General features: G+C 44.2%; 1 long non-coding RNA gene across 1 annotated transcript in view; it reads left to right on the top strand.

Annotated features, from left to right (window-relative positions):
• Positions 1–21,010, top strand: part of LOC138683548 (uncharacterized) — a 313,882-nt gene extending 292,872 nt beyond the window's left edge. Inside the window, exon 4 of the long non-coding RNA XR_011323046.1 lies at positions 20,996–21,010. This is a non-coding gene — a long non-coding RNA (uncharacterized lncRNA). The remainder of the gene's footprint in view (positions 1–20,995) is intronic.
• Positions 21,011–21,638: the final 628 nt, after the last annotated feature.

Below are 21,638 nucleotides of genomic sequence, written 5' to 3'. Positions count from 1 at the left end.
GTTCCTTCTACAATTCCATTGGCCTGTGGATAGTATGGAGTGTGGAAGACCCATTTAATCCCTTCGCTTCATGCCCAATCCTGTACAATTTTGGCTGTGAAGTGGGAGCCATTGTCAGATTGTATTTCTTGTGGTTTTGGAAAAATTCCAAACCATTCACGCAGTGCTTTCACAGTTTTTTCTCCCGTAGCTTTGTTAAAAGCTTCGGCTTGGACTAGCCCTGATGTTATTTCCACTCCTACCAGCACAAAGCGTTTTCCTCCTGATTTCTTAAAGGGGCCTATATAATCTACCTGCCAAGCATCCCACAAGCCTTTACCCTCTCTTAAATGCAGAGGGTCATCCTCTAAGGGGTGTCTTTCAAGCCATGTACGGCACTGTTCACAGGCTGATATGCAGGTTTTACACATTTCCCTAGTGACAGGCCAACCTCGGGCAAGGGCTTCACAATACAGATCTTTAGCTCCCGTATGTTTACGTTTTATATGCAACCATTCTAACAAACGATCCCAATCTTCTGTGATCTGGTCCTTTTGTACAGGAGCTAGTCTTGCTAATTCATCAGCTTTGTTGTTCCATTCTCCTGCTGAGCCCCCATCTATTTGATGAGAAGCTACCCATCCCACAGCAAAGTTCCCTTGGCTAGCAATGCTCAGGATTTCTTGCCACTTGTCCTTTTGCCACACTGAAATTCTGTTAACCTCCCATTCATTTTGCTCCCAAAAAGGGAGCCATTCAGTACATCCTTTAAACACTGCATAGGAATCGGTATATATGCGGACAGGGGAAGCGGTTTGTGCTTCATGCTTGAAAACGCTCCATACTGCAATTAATTCTCCTACCTGGGCACTCCCTTCTCCCTCTGTTATTACCTGTTCATTAGTAGTAGTGTGGAGGGCTACTACCTGGTATTTCCACACTTTTCCTTCTCGCTTTGCAGAAGCGTCGGTAAACCAAGCATTCACTGACCGATCGTGGGAGAAAGGAGGGGCTACCTGAATAACTGAGATAGGTTTGTCTTGGTTGCCATCCAGGCTTTCCATTTCTTGGATAGCTAAGTTTTTTAAAGCTCCTTCAGTCACTGAGAAAAGGTTACAATAGTGTTCAATCTGGGCATACCACTTTAGTACCGAGGTTCTCTGGGCCACCCCGTCAGGAGGGGGGGTCCCGTTAATGACTGCTTTTATAACTTTGAACGGGCCTCTTAGCACGATTGGTTGCTGATGTGTAATTTTCTCCACTTCTATGAGAGCCATGCTAACCACAAACAAACCTTTCTCCCATGCAGTATATCTCTTCTCAGCATCCTTAAAGCCGCGGGAGTAAAATCCTACAGGGCGGGTTGGACCCTCAGGACCACGTTGCCAAATGTGTATTGACAATCCCGTTGTGGCAAACCCCCATTCTACTTGAAAAGGGTCTGTAGGGTGGATAGGGCCAAGAGCCTGATGAGCTGTTGCTTCAAAAATTAACAATTGCATTGCTTCTTCCTGAGAAGCAGTCCATTCCCATTTGGCCCCTTTTCTCAGTAAATCGTAAAGAGGTCTGGCAATGATAGAAAAGTCTGGGATATGTTTTCTCCAAAATACCAATAACCCTAAAGCATGCTGCAAATCCTTTTTTGATTCAGGCATTTCAATCTGATCTAGAGAAGTGAGGGTGTCTGGTGGGATACATGTCATTCCCCCTTTCCACCAAATTCCTAAAAACTTTACTTCTTGTGAGGGTTTTTGGATCTTTTCTGGGGGAATTTGCAAACCCAAGTTCTCCAAATGAGAGATTATGTTCTGTTGGGTTGCCCCCACCTCCTTTTCTTTATCTCCACCCACGAGAATATCATCAATATACTGATAGACAGCTATGCCGTCGGCTTTTGGTATTTTCTCCAGTTCTTGGGCCAAAGCGTGGTGAGCTAGTGTAGGGGAGTGTTTGTATCCCTGAGGCAGCCGGGTAAAGGTAAATTGTTGTCCCTCCCAAGTAAAAGCAAAACGATCTCTGTCTTCTGGTCGCAAAGGTATCATGAAAAACATATCTTTAACATCTATGGTTGCCATGATCGGATGAGCTTTCTCCTGAATTGTTATTACCAGTTCAGCCATATTAGGGACTGCGGCAGTTAGAGGCCCTGTGTTAGCATTCAGCCTTCGAAAATCTACTGTGAGCCTCCACTTCCCATTAGGTTTTTTCACCGGCCATACCGGCGAGTTAAAAGGAGAATGGGTATTTATCACCACTCCTTGTTCCCGCATCTCCTGCATGACTGGTTTGATACCTTCCTTTGCTCCCAGGGGGAGGGGATATTGTTTAACACTAGTTACTTTGCTAAATGGCAGAGGGGGTGCAGTTTGAAGTAGCCTGATGTTCAGCTGCAGCGTCCCGAAAGTCCACAACAATCCTTCTGAATCCTCCCACCCCCTTCCTTTAAGGGCATCTATTCCTAACAGGTTAGTCGGAATGTTCCCAACCACCATGTTAATAGTGATTGTGCCTTCCTCTCCCGGCAGCATCAGCTTTACCGGAACAACGTTCATAACTTCTGTTGACCCTAAAGCATTCAAGACACAAATGTTTCGCTTAGAGGGAATCACCCCACACCTCTGTGCATCTTCCTCAGTCAGGGCAGAGATCTGTGCACCGGTGTCAATTACAAAGGTTACGGGTGCACGCTTAGGACCTACAATAGGTGTAATCAATAAATCTCCTCTGTTAGTTTTAGTGAGCTGTCGGATATAAATCCATCCTCCATTCCCCCGCCCATTGCTAAGGAACGGAGGTTCTAGTTTCCCTGCTGACTTTTCCCATCACCCGTGCTCTCCGCGGGGGGGGCTGTGGGCATGACAGGAGAGATTTCTCTATTTGATCCTAAGTGCTGTGGGTGTTGTTTCGGACCATACCACTTTGATATCAGTTTACTCAGTTTATTAAGGGGTAAACCATCCATCACATCTCTGGGAACTCCCTTTTTAATTCCCAAAGCCCACCATTGTTGTCGAGTCAGGGGCTGTCTTCCTCCTCCCCCAGGTTTAGAGTAGGAGTAGTCAGCAAGAACGGCGGGATCAGTGGGAGCGGTTACAGTTTTACTAACAGATAAGGGTAGATCTTTAACTCCTACTTGACGGATTCCTTTAGATTTCTCCTCCAAAGTTCTCACAGGACCGTATTTTCTGCTATAATCTATCAATTCCTGTGCTACATCTCCCCATGTCCACATCTTTTTATGTTTTGAGTAGGAAGGAGTCGAGCTATGATTAAAAAGTGAATCTGAGCCAGCTATCATTAGTTTCATCACTTTTGCCTTTAATAAAGCTCTCCAACTTTTCTACCGGGTCTAAAGACGCTATGGTCCTTTGGAGAACAATCCCGGTATTTCTGAGTGATTCTGGGAGTCCCCTTATCAAAGGAGTCATGATTTCAGGATTCACCGGCAACATCATTGGGGATTCACATCCGGGAACTAATTTCCTTTCATGTATCATTTGCAGGCAGGCTGCTTTGTGCACACTTTCTAGCAATTGCTCAACTGTGCCTGTGATTGCTAGGGGCTCTCCCCTTGTTGAGGATTTCTTGGCTGGGCGAAGGCATGTGAGCAATCCAGCCGTTAGGTGGGAACGAAGCATAAGTTTACAAAGTGCTGGAGCAGACAAGGACGCTGTGTCCTTGTACGCTGGGAAAAAGGAAGATAAGAAGAGCCTGACAAACAACTCCTGGATGCCGAAGAATGAGATAAGTAACTGCTGGACACCTCGTGAAGAAGCTTGCACAGCCAATAGAGGATAAGATAGTGTCGCGTGAACCGGGGTATTGTACCAATTAGAGTATTGTATAAGGCGCGTGCACAAGCACATAAGATATATAACTGTGTCAAACGTGGCAGTAAATGGGCTTCACTTGATCACATTGGTCTGTGTGTGATGTCCCCTGTGGATCCTCTGCAACATCCCCTGTCTAAGGGGTTCAGCCCTCCGGCCCAATAGGCAGCCCGCTGGGTTAGGGACCATGGGGCACGTCTATCCCCTGTTGTTAAAAAGACACTGTGGCCCCAGTAACCACTAGCTTCCCTTTCATTTAACTGAATTTGGTCCCCTCCAGTTAAAGATACACGCCACACATACTCTGTTCTGGATTCTTTGGGAAGGCGCCCATATTCTCTTTTCATTTTGGCCAATTCAGTGGGAGCGTATGGTATCTCTTTAGTTGTAATATGTGGGTCATTATCCTCATCATTTATATAAGTATATTCTGCTTTAATCAAAGGCCTCACTTGGGGGTTTTCCCTGAAGCAGTTCCTTGCTTCCTCTAGTTCCTTTTGGGGGTATACCTGACATATTTGCCGAATGCCTATCTTTTCCATCTTCATTTCTATCTCATTCAATGATTCAGCAGACTTTGAAAGTTCTTCTTTCAAGGCATCTTTTAGACAGCGATTTTCTTCCTCCTTTTCCTCTGCTTGCTGTTTGTACAAGCAAATTACTTTCTCTTTCTCTGCTAACTGCTCTTCCAGGTTGGAGGTTGTTTTCTGCAAAAGTTGTACCAAATTTTCAAGGGATTCTATGATTTGTTTTTCCTGGCTACGCCGCTTATAGCGGTCTTCAATTGCTGTGACCAGGCTGGCTCCAAGAACTGCACAGATTATCGCTTTGCCTTTGCCTGACCGTGATCTAGCCTCATTATGTATAGAAATCACTCGGTCTGTTACACTCTGTAAATTTGCCCAATTGTCTCGAGCCCACTCTTCCCCAGGTGGGGAGGGTCGAGCTCCATACTTTGCCAAGAGTGCATAAAATGAGTCAAGATTTTTTACTGATGGAGTTTTGATAACCATTCTTTTCAGTCATTTTTGTTGCGAAGGGCCAAACACACTTCGGGGAGGTCAAACTTAGTTACACCACACACGCAACAACTGCTGCGTCGCCCTCCTCTTCCCCGAGTGGCTGAAGAGACCAAAATCTCACTTCAGGGAGTCAAAACTTAGTTGCTCACAAGTGCAGACTTTCTCTGCTTGTTCCTTCAACTTCCCTGATAGTCAACCTCATCTAATGGGGACAGTTCCCCCTTTTGCACTAAGAGATCCTTGCACTTGATCCTGATAGACAGAGCCCTCAATTCGAGTTTGGGGTGAAATACACTGAGGTGTGTGTGGTGTGCGGGAATCCCGAATCGCCCCCCTTGCTTTCTGGACACCTCTCACCCTTTCAGGTGTAGGGCCAGGTGCGGCTGGAACGAAACGTTCTTCCCCTGTTACAAACCACACAAAACCTGCACCCCTCTGTCTCTCAGGACCCTGTCCATGACACCAGTTTAATGTCACGGTCCACTCGGTGGACTCGTGATGGTTCGTTTGCTACAATCTCGAAAGTGCAAAATTAAGGTGACCAACACCAAAGGGGATAGCAGTAATCACACTGTAAAACTTTATTGTATTGCCTGTGAGGAGGCACGCGATAGAGATGGGTGAAAGAAAGGAGAAAAGTAAAGTTAGGTTTAGAGAGAGGAGAAAGAGAGGTTATAGCTACCACCGCTGATCTCAAGACGTCCTAACGGTCCCGGGTCCAGCTGATGCTGCGTCGTCGATCGTCGTGGTCCTTGGTGGGGAAGCTTCAAACTTCCATTGTTCAGAAGTCATCTTTTATGCTTAGTAACACACCTTGCTCCACCTCTGCCTCAGGAGTCTCCGCTCTTCTCAGAATACAATTATCATATCCCCGCCCTTCTCGAGCGAGGCTATCACGCAGGCGCGGGGTCAGTGTCCGAGGCGTGGTAAGTCTTGGAGGTGGGCAGCCTTCAACCAGGAGGTGTGTTTTGGTATTATAATGAAGCAAAGTTCATCTAAAGTTCATGATTTCTTCATCGATGTTATGGCAACAGTTGCAATCCATTCTTTTTTTCAGTAGCTATGCAGTTATCTCTAATGGCTCCAGCTAGGTACCTTCCAGGAACCTTGTACTGCACATTCCGTCCTTGGGACCGGCCACTGCGCTCCAAACAGGCCGTTGTCAGGTAATGTACTGTTCATGTTCCTGATGACAATGTTGAGACAATGCTGATTTTCTGACTGACTCTTACACTCCCCCAGCCGCATCCTTTGCTATTCCTCCTGCATGGGTCAAGTGTCAGCCTTATCAGTTCATTGAGCACCAGGCCTGCATTATTCAGTTCAGGGTACTTTTGAATGTTTGAGACATTTCTCAGAAAGGCTCCGAGGACCTCTGCTCCCCTCCCCCCTTATCTTTACCAAGTTTTGTCTCTCGCCATTGTTCCATGCTTCCCTCAGGCAGGGAATTAAATTTGGCCAGGGACATCAAGGGCAACAAGAAAAGCTTCTATAGGTATGTCAGCGATAAAAGGAAGACTAGGGAAAATGTGGGCCCTCTCCAGGAGGAAACAGGAGACTTGGTTGCCTGGGACATGGAGAAGGCTGAGGTACTCAACTGACTTTTTTGCCTGTCTTCATCGGCAAGTGCTCCAGCCACACTGCCCAAGATGCAGAAGGCTGCTGGGACAATTTCTCTGTATTCCTCCCAGGCTACCTGTCCTTGCTTCCACCCTCTGTAGGCTTCCTTTTTGTCTTTGAGTTTGTCCAGGAGCTCCTTGTTCATCCATGCAGGCCTCCTGGTATTTTTGCCTGACTTCCTCTTTGTTGAGATGCATCGCTTGTCAGATTGGAGGAGGTGATCCTTGAATATTAACCAGCTTTCTCGGGCCCCTCTTCCCTCCAGGGCTTTATCCCATGGTACTCTACCAAGCAGATCCCTGAAGAGGCCAAAGTCTTCTCTCCTCAAGTCCAGGGTAGTGAGCTTGCTGTGCACCCTCCTCACTGCCCTAAGAATTTTGAACTCCACCATTTCATGGTCACTGCAGCCAAGGCTGCCCTTGAGCTTCACATTCCCCACCAGCCCTTCCTTGTGGGTGAGAACAAGGTCCAGCATAGCACCTCTCCTCCTTGGCTCCTCCATCACTTGGAGAAGGAAGTTGTCATCAACGCATTCCAGGAACCTCCTGGATTGCTTATGCCCTGCTGTGTTGTCCCTCCAACAGATATTGGGGTGGTTGAAGTCCCCCATGAGGACCAGGGCTTTTGAACATGAGTCTGCTTCTATCTGTCTATAGAGGGCCTGTCTACAGGCAGAGCTCTGTGCACTCCAGCTGGTGTCCTGGTTTCAGCTGGGATAGAGGAGTTAATTGTCTTCCTAGTAGCTGGTACAGTGCTATGTTTTGAGTTCAGTATGTGAAGAATGTTGATAACACTGATGTTTTCAGTTGTTGCTCAGTAGTCTTTAGTCTAAAGTCAAGGATTTTTCAGCTTCTCATGCCCAGCCAGCGAGAAAGCTGGAGGGGCACAAGACACAGCCAGGGCACCTGACCCAAAGTGGCCAACAGGGTATTCCATGCCATGTGACGTCCCATCTAGTATAGGAACTGGGAAGTGGGGGCGGGGAATCGCCAATCGGGGACTAGCTGGGTGTCGGTCGGCGGGTGGTGAGCACTGTGCATCATTTGTACATTCTAATCTTTTTATTATTACTGTTGTCATTTTATTAGTGTTATCATTATCATTATTAGTTTCTTCTTTTCTGTTCTATTAAACCGTTCTTATCTCAACCCACAAGTTTTACTTCTTTTCCCGATTTTCTCCCCCATCCCACTGGATGGGGGGGAGTGTGCGAGTGGCTGCGTGGTGCTTAGTTGCTGGCTGGGGTTAAACCACAATAGCTGGTCATTGACATAGAGGGCGACACCTCATCTCCCCTGCCTGTCCTTCCTAAAGAGCCTGTATCCTTCCATTCCAACACTCCAGTCATAGGAGCCATCCCACTACGTCTTCATGATGCCAATAAGATCATAGCCCTGCAGGCATGCACACGTCTCTGTCTCTAACTCCTCTTGTTTATTCCCCATGCTACGTGCATTTGCATAGAGACATTTAAATTGGGCCCCCAATGAAGCTGACTTTCTGGCTGGAGTGGCTCGAATTCCTTTGTGCTGCTCTTCAGGTGCTCTCCTGCTGACCTGTGATCCCTCTCCAGGCTCTGGGCATCTATTGCTGGCACTGGCATCAAACTGGTAGGAGTGGGATGGACTGAGGTCCCCTCCCCCAGCAACTTTAGTTTAAAGCCCTCTTCACCAGCTTGGCAAGCCTATGACCAAAGATGCTCTTTCCCTTCTCTGAAAGATGGACCCCATCAGCCCCCAGTAGACCAGGTTTCTCAAAGTGAGTCCCATGGTCTATCTAGATGAACCCCTGGCTGTGGCACCAGTCCTGTAACCATTTGTTGATTTGACTGGCCCTTTCAAATCCCTTCCCTTTGACCGGAAGGATTGATGAAAAAACTACCTGCGCTCCAGAGTCCCTTACCACCGCTCCCAGGGCTCTGTAGTCCTTGATAGTCCTCAGACTGCTCCTGGCTGTATCACTGGTGCCTACGTGAAACAACAGCAGTGGATAATAGTCAGTGAACTGTACGAGGTTTGGTAGTCTCTCGGTGACATCCCTGATATGAGCCCCCAGTAAGCAGCACACCTCTCTAGAGAGTGTCAAGTATATTTAGATTAAAATACCATTTTCAACAACTTTCCTATTTCAAGTTTTGCTTATTAAATAAGAAACTAATGTTCTTGAAGAACCTCATGTTCTCAAAAGTAAAATGTCTAAATAATAATATCTCATCTATCCATAACACAGGACCAAAACATATCAAACTTCCTTAAATGATTTCATCAATATGCCTCAGGGCTGCCCTTTAAAATTTTATGTCCAGGGAACCCTTGACTTCCTGAAAATGCCAAATTAAGTGCTGCTTCTGGTAGTAACGTTGTATCCTGTTTACTACAAATTCTACTGGGACTAATTAATTTCACATAAGCTTTGAAGCACCGCTAAGCATTGGCCTGCTATTAAACTTCTGGGTTGGATTTGAACCTGTAATCTGCATGTAAAATGCTTTGGACCTCATACTAAATGCTAGTGGCATACAGCACTTGTTTCTTCCCTTACAGATACAAAGTCAGACAGACACAATGTATTTTAAAAGAACCAGAACATCTTCCAACAAGGGATAGTAAGAAAGGAATAATGTTTAAACTCTAGGGTACTCTTTTACCACTTTGTTCCTGCAGACACCCTTTAATAATCAAAATATTTCACTTAACTTGCTGGGTTCCAGTTTTCTCTTTCTTTTTTTTTGGTTTTGTTTTTTTTTTTCCCCAGTTATATTTGAATTATGCAGACAAAATTGAGGTTGTCTTTGATAATGACACACAAAATAATGCAATAATGTCAGTTATAAGTGGTAACCCACAAGGCTGCATTGAAGATACTCTGGGGTGTAATTAATATTTGCCACAACTAAAAAAAAAAAAAACCACCAACATTAGATTTTTAAGCTTTTTGTTATGGTGAAATGGAAAGTAGTATGTGTTAGCCTTAACTACCACTTAGATATGTGGGAGCTCCCCACAAAAAAAAAAAAAAAAAAAAAAAAAGCATGCCACAAAGTGATGGCCCTTAAAATGTCATGGCCATAATTGGTATAAGGAGTCCTCACCCTGTGAGAGTAAAGGACATTTTGGGATCTATTTTTGGAGCTTTTCCCCTGTCCTGTTCTCTCATTATGACGTGCGGAAAACAGACTCCACAATCAGTGAGATTGTAAAGTAGGTATGTTCATTCAGCACTGGGCAGCACGGGGGGTAGTCCCACCAAAGTCGTGCGCACCCGACTCGGCAGTTCGCCTCAAGTTTATACAGTCAGGTATTACATATTCACAATACGCCTATACATATGCATGACCTATCCCCGCTTCATATTAAAATTAGCTCCGAGAGGTCATTTCCATAGTCCCCTCCCAACTGCGCCTGCGCAGGGCCTCTTTATGGTGGTCGTCTGGTGGTCGCAGAGATGAAGATAGATGACTCCGTCACCGCTAGTAACCTTTTTCCTTGCGCAGGCTCAGTGATTTCTTGGTATTCACCCAAGCCACAAGACCAGTCTTAGCTGGCTCTTGGGGCCTGCTCCTGCTTCTTATCAAGGACTGTCTTTACCTCATTGGCTGGTTCTTGGGACCAGCTCTTCTTATCAAGGACTGTCTCTACCTCAGCTAATTTCAACAATGTAGGCACTAAACATCATCTTTCACCCCCCTTTATTATGTCTACTGAGATTCTTTTGACTCCCCTTGTCTCAATTAAATTTGGGGAAAGAATCACAAAAGTTTAATTAAAAAATGATGAAGGTTCCTTGCCTATGAATTTTTCTACACATTTTCATCAGACACTATTGCTCCTGAGTATGCAGGAGGGGAGAAATGGGGGGAGGGAGGGAAAGCTATTTTGTCCATTTGGAGGGGGGAAATTAATACCAAAGAGAAAATTAACTTCTTCACTGGTCTGATGGCTTGTCTATGTCACAAATAACAGTTTATCTAGCATAAGGCAGCCTCTTTGATTTATTATTTTTGTCTTTCAGTGTCTAAATCACTATAAATCAAAACACAATAAATGAAATAAAAGTTTTAATGGCCACATGGGGAATCAGACTAGTTCAATTTTACTTCTTAGTTTATAATTTTATGTGAATATAGCTTCTCTATATAGATAAGTAAATCTCCTACAGCTGGGGACACAGTGTGAAAGCAGAGTTTCCTGTCAGCTGCTTGCATACTTGCTTTCCCACCTGCAATGCACAACATAAGAGAACATAACAACAAACCTCCAGTGTCATCTGGAGGTTTGCAGAGGCAGGTAAATCTTGAAACCATGTTAAAATGTTTCTACATGTTCAGTGGTGGATAGGGGCTTCTAAAGCTATGTGATGGGTTGACCCTGGCTGGATGCCAGGTGCCCACCAAAGCCGTTCTATCACTCCCCCTCCTCAGCTGGACAGGGGAGAGAAAATATAACAAAGAGCTTGTGGGTCAAGATAAGGACAGGAGAGATCACTCACCAATTACTGTCACGGGCAAAACAGACTCAGCTTAGGGAAAATTAACTCAATTTATTACAAACCAACCAGAGTAGGGTAATGAGAAATAAAACCAAATCTCAGAACACCTTCCCTCCACTCCTCCCTTCTTCCTGGGCACAACTTCACTCCCGGATTCTCTACCAACCCCCCCAGTGGCCCAGGGGGACAGGGATGGGGTTTACGGTCAGTTCGTCACATGTTATTTTCTGCCGCTTCATCCTCCTCAGGGGGAGGACTCATCACACTCTTCCCCTGCTCCAGCGTGGTGTCCCTCCCATGGGACAGTCCTCCACGAACTTCTCCAACGTGGGCCATTCCCACGGGCTGCAGTTCTTCATGAACTGCTCCAGCATGGGTCCTTTCCACGGTGCGCAGTCCTTCAGGAGCACACTGCTCCAGTGTGGGTCCCCCACGGGGTCACAAGTCCTGCCAGAAAACCTGCTCCAATATGGGCTCCTCTCTCCACAGATCCGCAGGTCCTGCCAGGAGCCTGCTCCAGCGTGGGGTTCCCACGGGGTCACAGCCTCCTGCGGGAATCCACCTGCTCCGGCGTGGGGTCCTCCACGGGCTGCAGGTGGATATCTGCTCCACTGTTGACCTCCATGGGCTGCAGGGGGACAGCCTGCCTCACCAGGGTCTTCACCACGGGCTGCAGGGGAATCTCTGCTCCGGCGCCTGGAGCATCTCCTCCCCGTCCTTCTTCACTGACCTTGGTGTCTGCAGGGTTGTTTCTCTTACATGTTCTCACTCCTCTCTCCGGCTGCCATTTCCGTCTGTCCCAACTTTTTTTCCTTCTTAAAAATGTTATCACAGAGGCATTACCACTATCACTGATTGGCTCGGCCTTGGCCGGTGGCAGGTCCGTCTTAGAGCCAGCTGGTATTGGCTCTGTTGGACACAGGGGAAGCTTCCAGCAGCTTCTTACAGAAGCCATCCCTGTAACCCCCCCCGCTACCAAAACCTTGCCACACAAAGCCAATACAAGCTAAGCTACATTTTTGCCTGTACATGCAAAGGACTCAGGAAGAAACTGCTTTGTTCCATCCTTTTCTAATTAGAAGATAATCCTTTTTGCCCCTTCACATGTGGGATTTTGCCAGTAACCGCCTTTTTATATGCTTAATAGGGTTTTGCAATATGCTGTCAAGGTTACCACTACGTGAATTATAAATCTTCAAGATTTAAAATATAGTATGAAGATCAAAGAGAAGAGCTTTCCATTTGTTTGGGGTCAAATGAAGAAATATGGGTATGAGGCACAAGCTAGGGGCAGAACCTTAACTGGCTTAAATTGTTAAAACTCCATGGAAATGAATAGGGATGTGCAATCTACACCCGCTGCAGCTTGCCCTTTGTATACACGTAGAAGGAGAAAAAACATAAACTTGAATGAAGCTATGCAAATAAGAGGTTAGCCTATTGAATTCAACTGAGCTACAGTAGTTTGTACTTGAGCATTTTATCTTACCCAAGTGTATTTGTAACAGTCTTCCTTAATTTGCAATATCATAAAATTGGCTTTAAATAGACATTAAATCCTGAATGACAGCGGAACAAACAGGAAGAGGAAAAAATCTAGTGTATGAGATTAAAAGGTTTAAAAAACATCATTGCTTCTTTTGCTATCTCAATATTGTTAGCAAGAATTTTGTAATCATTCTATTTCTTTAATATTTTTCTTCACATGAAGCCCATCAAAGTGCTTAGGAAAGGATAAGACATGAGCTCTATTTTTTGCAGTCAAGAAATATTGGCAATGGAGTTATAAAAAAAAGGAAGGTATAAAGAAACCGTCACTGATTGAATGAAGTATCTTGGAAGTTGATCAGTGGCCAAATACGATAGATGAACCGGTCTGCACCAAAAATGACCAGATATTGGTTTGTCCATTTGATATTGCAAGAATCACTTGACCTGGTAAAAAAATCTCAGACTGTAAAAATGTCTGGCTCGGCAACAGCTCAGAGTCAGGTCGAGAACAGGTGCTGGTGGGCATTTGGTTTAGAAGTTTTACAGTTTGAGACAATCAAATCCAGCTCATAAGCACTTTTTTAGCAGCTGGACAAACACATAATATCAAATAAAGTTATTGACAGCTCTATTATCAGCAGCAACTCTGAAGTAACACACAGGTACTAGAGCAGGTCTGCACAATGCGTGGCCCGTGGGCAGCCACGCACTGATATTCTCAGACCTCCGAGTGCTACACAGTGGGTGTAAAGCGTTAAGAGCCTGCACACCGCATCTCCATCCAGTGATACAGAGCAATCTGTGGGAGGATGCAGCTGCAGCTCAGGGCTTGTGTGCCTGTTTTGCAATGGAAGGCACTAGGATCTGCTAGGGAAAGGGTTGTGCTGCAAGATTAAAAATGCTGACTCTTCAGAGGATGCAGGAAAGGAAATGAGGGGAAAAAGGTGACCCTACTAGCTGCAGCTTAATCTACATAAATCAAAGTCCTTTAATAAGCCGTTCTTGAGATTTGTGTTCTGTGTCTCTATAATACAGCAACAAGCAGAAATAGGAAAAGTCCTTCCTCCTGCGTATAAAACCAGCTGCCTTGTGGGAACCATGTCTCTTTGCCCTGGACCCTCCTGCCAGAGGATCTGAGAAAATGTGAATATGGCCAGAGCTCTGTTGAAAACCTAGCAGAATTTGGGATATTGGGAAGGACGGAGGACTTGAAACACAAGTGCAATGTGGAAGCATGGATATTGCATTTTATACACATCTGTTCCCTTGGGAATCCAGCTGGCTCATGGGGTTGCTTGGGGAGGGCACTGGTGACACGGAGATCCTGTAAATATGTGCTGGGCCTTCTTGGACAGCCTTACAGTAGTCCTGAGCCAAAACTGTCTGGTTTGGCCAATGTGACAGCAGATACCATCAAGGTCCGGTGCCCAGGGATGTGCATTCCCTGGCACTGTTTTAAGTGACTAGTATGGATGCAGCTATAGTGCCTAGGCTCCATTTGGTTATAGGCAAGGGGTGAATTGCCAAACTGCTCAGACTGGGACAGTGCAGAGAATAAGTCAAGCAAAGAGGACCCTAGCGTGTAAAAGCACCACTAGGTTTAGATGGATGCTGAATATTTTTTGTTGAAATTTTGAGCCATGTGTTAGCTTTTTGATTAATTCCTTTTGGTCTCACATTCACCAAGCAGCTTGGAGAAAAAGCAAGGGGCAATTTACAGTTTTCTCCCCAGGGAGGCTGTTTCCACTGGATTTGCTTTTTGAGGTGTAATTGCTCTCCTGGCTGATGTGGTATATTCCTATGATAGCCTTTTCAAATACAATCCAATAAGTGTATTTCTACATATATTGTTATGGAAAGGGAGTTTATATATAACATTTTAAGTATCAATAATACAGTTTGCAAAAGCAAAATGATTTGGCTAAAGAAAAAACAATTGCTAACAAAATTTTTAGCTCAGTAAACATCTTTTTCTGGAATTGCTCTGATTTTGGAAGATAGCATGATCTAAGTTAATTCATTAATATAGTACCCTTAAATCCAGCTAGAAATAAAAATGATTAATAAAAACCTGAATTGATTGCAACTGGGTAAAATGTTAATATTACTTCAGTAATTTAATCCAGTAATGAAAGAAATTAAAAAACGAACATACAATGCATGGCAGAAAATTATGCAAGAGTAGCAACAAGTAGCATACTAAAGCAACAACTACCAGCTGCAAAATAACAGAATGTCAAGTGATGCAACAAGTCTTCCTGATTAACTGGGCAGGTTGTTAACTAGGTTGTTAATTAGTGCAACCTCACATTTAGGCACCCATTCATGTAAGGTTTTTCACAGCATTCTGCACTGCATAATCCTATTGAAGCTGTGAAAAGAAACAGGTGTTGAATCTGCATATGGTTGGCATACTAATTAGACCTGAGAAAAAAAACACTTTAAAAAACCCACAGCTGTTAAATAATTTAGTCCAAATAAACTCTAGTAAGAGGGCTGAAGCTCTATGTAAGGATAGTTTATCATTATCCAATTCAAAATTGTTATGGCAGCAGAAACTATTTTTTTTAAGTCTTCATGGTCCTTTTTTTGAAACTGAAGAAACCCATTAACATTTTCTTTGGGCACTGGCTGACAAAGGCTTGCTAACATTTTAATAGCAAATTTCTGAGATGCTTAGCAGTCAGTGGATATCATTAGAACAGGCTTCAGTCTCTTACATGGCTGGTAGCAAGTAGCTTGCTATGAACATTCCTGGCAGTACGGAAAGGAGCAGAAAAAGGGATGGGATAGAAAAGATTTTTTATTTAATTTAAGCTGGTGGTAGTAAGATTTACTTACATATAGCATCGCAACTTAAATACTGAAAAAATCTCCACCAAATACTGAGGGCAGAAGGAAGGTATGTTTGGCCTAATTTAAATGCTATGGGATAAACAGCATAGAATGCAAAATACAAGAATTGTAAGTCTTCTCAGTGGTTGAGTGAGTCATAAAAGCTCTGCTGGTGTCACCCACAGTTAGGAATCTTGCACAAAAAATGGGCATTTAAACAGAGCAGCTTTTAAAAATGAGATAAAAATGAAAGTGCCAGGGGCAGGAATGCAGAAGTAGGGGAACAGTTTAAAAGGATGAAAAGAGAAAGGAACAAGGAAACAGAAAAGTAAAGGACAGAACACCATGGTCAGAGGATCAAGGAAAAGAGAAATAATTATAGGGAACCAGAAGTAATCGAGAAAGCAAGTAGAAGAGTACAGAGAACATCTCAGGCAGTGAAAGGAGGCAATGACAACAAAAAAAAAGGATGTCTTTGGATCAATACAGAAGAAGAAACTAGGCTTACCTGTGTGAGCTGGAAAGCATGTGACAGCATCATCCAGGGCAGGAGAACATGAAAGAAGCTGAGATGTAGGAAAAGGGAAGGGAGCTTGGCAGGGTGTCCCTTCTGTCAGCAAGAAAAGGGGACAGGAGTCCTGGATTCTGTGTCTGTTTTGTGTACATTTTCCACCTGAAGTGCACCCACACACAAATGAAGGAGTAGGCAGCTTTTCCTGCTAAGAACTTGAAAATCAGGAATCTGGCCAAAAAAAGAATTAAAAGGCAGGAAAAAAAGCCAGTGCTAATTTTTCTTTTCTTTGTCTATCTCATGATGCTTGAGCTGTAGGATTTGGCAATATTACTGAAGTAACACAAATTGTAGAGTGTTTCTTAGAACCCTTGATATCCATCTAATTCACATTTCATTCACGTTCATGTTGAGATTTTTGCATACTTCCTTTCTGCCTAACAGTGAACATTTTAAGTTTAAGCAATATTTCTGTGTCTATGCATTAAGAAAGAAAATAAACATAGTTTCCCATATTCTTTTCAACAAGGTCCACAATATAAAAAGCTTCAAGCAAGAAATGCTATACGTTTAATAACAGCTTAATCCTCTCTCTCAAAGTGCTTTAGAAGGAGGAAAATAGAGATAATTTAACAAATTCTACATATGTTCAGGAGCCAGCTAGCTAGAATGAAACACAGAAAAGAAAGGCTTTGTGAGATCATTGTAACTTTGCTCCACCCAGGCAAAGAAGGGGACCCAGGGCTACCACACTGCTGCTCTGCACAAGGCTACGACATGTTGTAGTGGCGTTCTGCAGTACCGTGACTAACCTGAGTGGCATGGAAATATCTTCCAGCTGGCTTGGATACTGGAAACTGTTTAGGATGACCCTTCAGCTGGACTATGTCACGTCCCAATTTCTATGGTAGAGAAATCGGGAATATGTTTCCTCCAGAATACTAGAGAACCTAGGGCATGTTGTAGTTCCCTCTTATTTCCAGGCATTTTAACCTGTTCGAGGGTAGTTAAGGTTTCGGGGGGAATGCACACTGTTCCTCCCCTCCACCAGATACCCAGGAACTTTGCTTCGGAAGATGGGAATTGTATCTTTTCATCTGGAATTTGGAGTCCAAATTTTTCTAGGTGAGCAATTATCTCTGCTTGGGTCTGTCCCACTTCTTTGATATCAGGGCTGCCAATCAATACATCATCAATATACTAGTATACCTTAACCCCTTCTGCAGGAGTGATTTTGGCGAGCTCTTGAGCCAATGCATAATGAGCCATTGTCGGCGAGTGCCGATATCCCTGGGGGAGATGTGTAAAAGTGAATTGCACACCTTCCCATGTAAAAGCAAAGCAATCTCTGTCTGCTTCCTGCAAAGGGACCATAAAGAACAGATCTTTTACATCAGTAGTTGCTAAAATTTGATAGGCTTATTCTTGTGTGGTCGCAATTAGCTCAGCTATGTTAGGCACTGCAGCTGTCAAGGGGCTCGTGTTGGCATTCAGGCGCCAATAGTCAATGGTCAATTGCCACTTTCTGTTGGGTTTACGGACTGGCCACACCAGGGAATTATAAGGCGAGTGTGTGGGGACAACTATCCCCTGCTCCCATAATTCAGCTATCACTGAAGTGATCCCTTCTCTTGTCCTTAGGGGGAGCGAGTACGGTTTGACATTAACAATCTTAGAAGGGGGTAGTTCAGGTGCAGGCTGTAATAGCCACACAGACATGGTGGGGAGACCAAACACCCACTCTCTTCCTCTCGAGTCTACCTAGTCTCGTCCTTTCAGCAAATCTAGTCCCAATATCATTATAGTGTCTACTGAAGTCCCATATCCTGGCAAGCAGCACTTAACTCGAGTAGGTGGTCCTTCTTTTGGGGGTATTTCCCCCTTTCCCTTTCACGCACAGAGAAGCTTCTCCAGTGCCATGGCAGGCATCCCCTCCATTAAATCTTAGGGAATTCCCCTCTCAATTCTTTTGGCCCATAATAAATTCCTCCTGACTCCCATTCTCCTTCCATAATTAATTAATTCCTGGGTGACCTCCCCCCAGGTTAGGGTTCTGCCCATTCTCGGCCTGGCAGGATTTCCTGCTTGCAGAGTCAGGGCATCTCCTAACGGGTCTTGCAACTGAATTTTATCAGCTATCAATAGCATCGGGGATTGTTGCCTCGGGATTAATTGTCTATTATGCATGAGTTGGAGGCAGGCGGTTTTTTGGATGCTTTCAGTTAAGCGATCAATATTAGGGGTATCAATACTGACTGGATCTCCTCTTTCTAGAGGGTCTAAACCTCCCACCCAATAAGCTGCCCTTTGGGTCAGTGACCAAGGTTCTCTAGGGTCGTGTCTCTTTGCTAGGGATGGAAAACCAGCTTTGCTTTTGGAATCGGAGTCACTAGCAATGCTCCAGTCCTTAAGTGCCTCACACAGTATTTTCTCCCTATCTTGTAAGTCAAACAGGTCAGTATGAAGTCAGTGATTCACCTTGCATTCCACATCTAACAGGGTCTCTGCTCTTATCCTTCTAGCCCTTTCTTCCACCAATTGATTTTGCAGCCCCTTCACTAAGTCTTGGAGAGATTTCATGCTTTCAGCAGATTTGCTTACACTCCAATATGGTTGGGCTGCCATTAGAGCGGATCCCAACGCTCCACATGCCATTGCAGATTTGCTTACACTCCCATATTGTTGGTGTCCTGGTTTCAGCTGGGATAGAGTTAATTGTCTTCCTAGTAGCTGGTACAGTGCTGTGTTTTTGAATTTGGTATGAGAAGAATGTTGATAACACTGATGTTTTCAGTTGTTGCTAAGTAATGTTTAGTCTAAAGTCAAGGATTTTTCAGCTTCTCATGCCCAGCCAGCGAGAAAGCTGGAGGGGCACAAGAAGTTGGGAGGGGACTGTTAAAGAATTTTCAAACGTGGGTTTCCTCTAGGTTTGCTTTATTAACAACTCAGAGTTGGGCCACCACCGCAGTGAATGGCATACTTCCAAAAATTTCCCAATCATATATACCTTTTTACCACCCATTGTCCCAGTCCAAAGTCTTTGTAATTTTCCAGTCGATCTCGGTTCCCATGTCGTTATCATTCATCAATTTATCTCATCAATTCTCATGTCCCGGTTCTTCTGAAGTTAATGGTCATAGGCAGAAGGTCTTCGGTCACCACAATCACTTATCTTCTTACACATCAAAGATACCTTTGAATTTCTAAAAATCACTCAGGTTATTCTATTAATTTATCTTGTTCTAAAGTTAATCACTTACTCCCATGTCTTAGGTCTAAGATGTATGATCCTTCCTCTGTTAATTCAGCTTGACTGGATTTTAAGCCAGCCATGGAGGGGGAGACACATAGGACAATTAAGCAGCTCATACATATTGTTTTATAAGCACCTGCATTCTATTAATCATATCTAAAACAATTTCTAATCATTAGTTATATGTCTAATATGAATAGTCTTAAAAAAAAACAATAAGGCTTAAGGCCTAGTTCCTGAATAGTCTTAGAAACAATAAGGCTTAAGGCCTAGTTCCTTTTACAGGGACACAGACAGGGCAACTGACCCAAAGTGGCCAGAGGGATATTCCATACCATGTGACGTCATGTCTAGTATATAAACTGGGGAGAGTGGGGGTGGGGGTAATCTCTGCTTGGGGACTAACAGGGAGTTGTTTGGCAGGCTGTGAGCAATTGCATTGTGCATCACTTGCATATTCCAATCCTTTTATTATTACTATTGTCATTTTATTAGTGTTACCTTTATCATTATTAGTTTCTTCTTTTCTGTTCTATTAAACTGTTCTTATCTCAACCCATGAGTTTTACTTTTTTTTCCCTGATTCCATCCCCCATCCCACTGGGTGGGGCTGGGTGGGGGGGGAGTGAGTGAGCAGCTGCGTGGTGCTTAGTTGCTGGCTGGGGTTAAACCACAACAGTCCATTTTGGCGCCCAATGTGGGGCTCGAAGGGTTGAGATAACGAGAGACCTGACCAGAGCTTGTTAAAATGAATTTGTTACAAGCATCTATTATATTGGTCTAATAGTCGCTGGTCATTATGTTGATTTATGTGTTCTTAAAGTTGTGGCGCTTGTTTTTAGAGTTCTGTTATGTATCACCTCACTTGCTGCATGTAGTCGCTGTGCTGCTGCTTATCATCTGTGGGAGGTAGATTAAGGTTTTCGCTTTGATGTATCGTGTAATACTGGCTTATGGTATGATAAAGTTATCGGTTGTGGGATTAATCCGGTGTTTGCACTCAGCATTGTCATCACCTCTATACTTCGGGAGCCATCTGTGGGAAACTATTAATAATTATACCATTTACCTTTCCTCCTCGGAGAGCCAATCTATGGGTGGGGTACCTTTCTTCCCCTTTCCCTTCTCCTTCAGTCCAGTTACAATAGCGTTTGAGAACTTTGGAAAATTTGAATACCCTTGGGATGTTGAAACCAGCATGGTCCTACTGCTAGGAACTAGCATGCATCTGAATGTGGTTCAGCTCTCGTTTAAGGTTAAACAACTATTTAAGAAGATCACCCAGAGGTCTGCCCCGAGGCTGGATAATTATGAGTGGCAGGGTGTGTGGGGTAGTATGGGCAAGTACCTAGAACAGTGGGCACCTCCAATGCTTTGGAAATTCACCCCTGAACAAGTGCAGAATCCAGAACTAGTAAAATATTTGGAAAAGGTATGCTGTCGCCCTGGCAGCTCCAGAGAGATACAAATCACTGCAACGTGCTGGGGCCTGGCACGTGACTATAGAGCCCTGTTCAACACCACTCAGTACAACAACATGATGACAGGCACTGCGGCGACCCAAACCTTGGCGTTGGGCACTGTGGTCCCTCCAGCCCCGGAGATGAGCACTGCAGCTACCCAAACCTCTGCAAGCGGTACTGCAACTGAACCAACCCGCACCAGTATCAGTTGCCCCCATACAGAATAAGAAATATAAAAAAAAAAATCAGTTCGCTTAGCAAACGATGAAGATGAGTCAGGGTCATCACGGGAACAGGAGGAAGAGGAAGAACCAGAGGTAATAACCCAGTCCCTATCCTTGAATGAGCTGCAGCATATGTGAAAAGATTTCAGCCGCTGTATAGGTGAGCATATTATCACCTGGCTTCTCCGATGATGGGACAATGGGGCTAATAGCTTAGAATTAGAAGGTAGGGAAGCCAAGCAGCTGGGATCGCTTGCAAGGGAAGGCGGCACTGAAAAGGCAATTGTGTTACCGAAATCCGGAATAAAACTCCTTAACAGCAAGGAGAAGTTAAGAAGCAGGCACTCCTTTATTGCAGCGCTGGGCACTCGGGGGATCGCTCCACCTATCGTGTGCACCTGTCTAGTCTAACTGTGCAGGTTAAATACACACCTGTTATACATAGTCACTAAATTTCTGGAAAATGTTATACATAATCATTAACTTTCCGATAAATCATCAGCATATGTAAATGTCTCTTCACGCAGGTGCAGTGAAGGTCTCTGGTGGTCTTCAGGAGCCCTCTGGTGGTCTTCCATAGTCTTCCTCACTTGTCCGATAGTTGACCTCTCTTATGTGATTCTGCGCAGTACGATTCTCACCATCATCTATATTAGTTTACATAAAAATGCATACTATGTCTATTCTTAAATGTAACCTTTCTAATAATTGGTCCTTCAGTCACACCATCTTATTAATATTCTTATGTTAAAACAATCATTGGTTAATCTCACTTAACTCTACTGATTGGAATCCTCAATAATTAGATCGAGGTGGGAAGGGTAAGGGGTTTCCAAGCAGCAAACTGGTGTCCATAACGGTTTCCTTAGTTTCCTAAAACAAAACACTACAAATCAACAAATCTTTGTCAAAGTTTCTGTGG

Source organism: Haliaeetus albicilla, chromosome W, assembly GCF_947461875.1.
Source record: "Haliaeetus albicilla chromosome W, bHalAlb1.1, whole genome shotgun sequence".
Taxonomy (NCBI): Eukaryota; Metazoa; Chordata; class Aves; order Accipitriformes; family Accipitridae; genus Haliaeetus; species Haliaeetus albicilla.
This window is presented reverse-complemented; position numbering and strand designations above follow the sequence as displayed.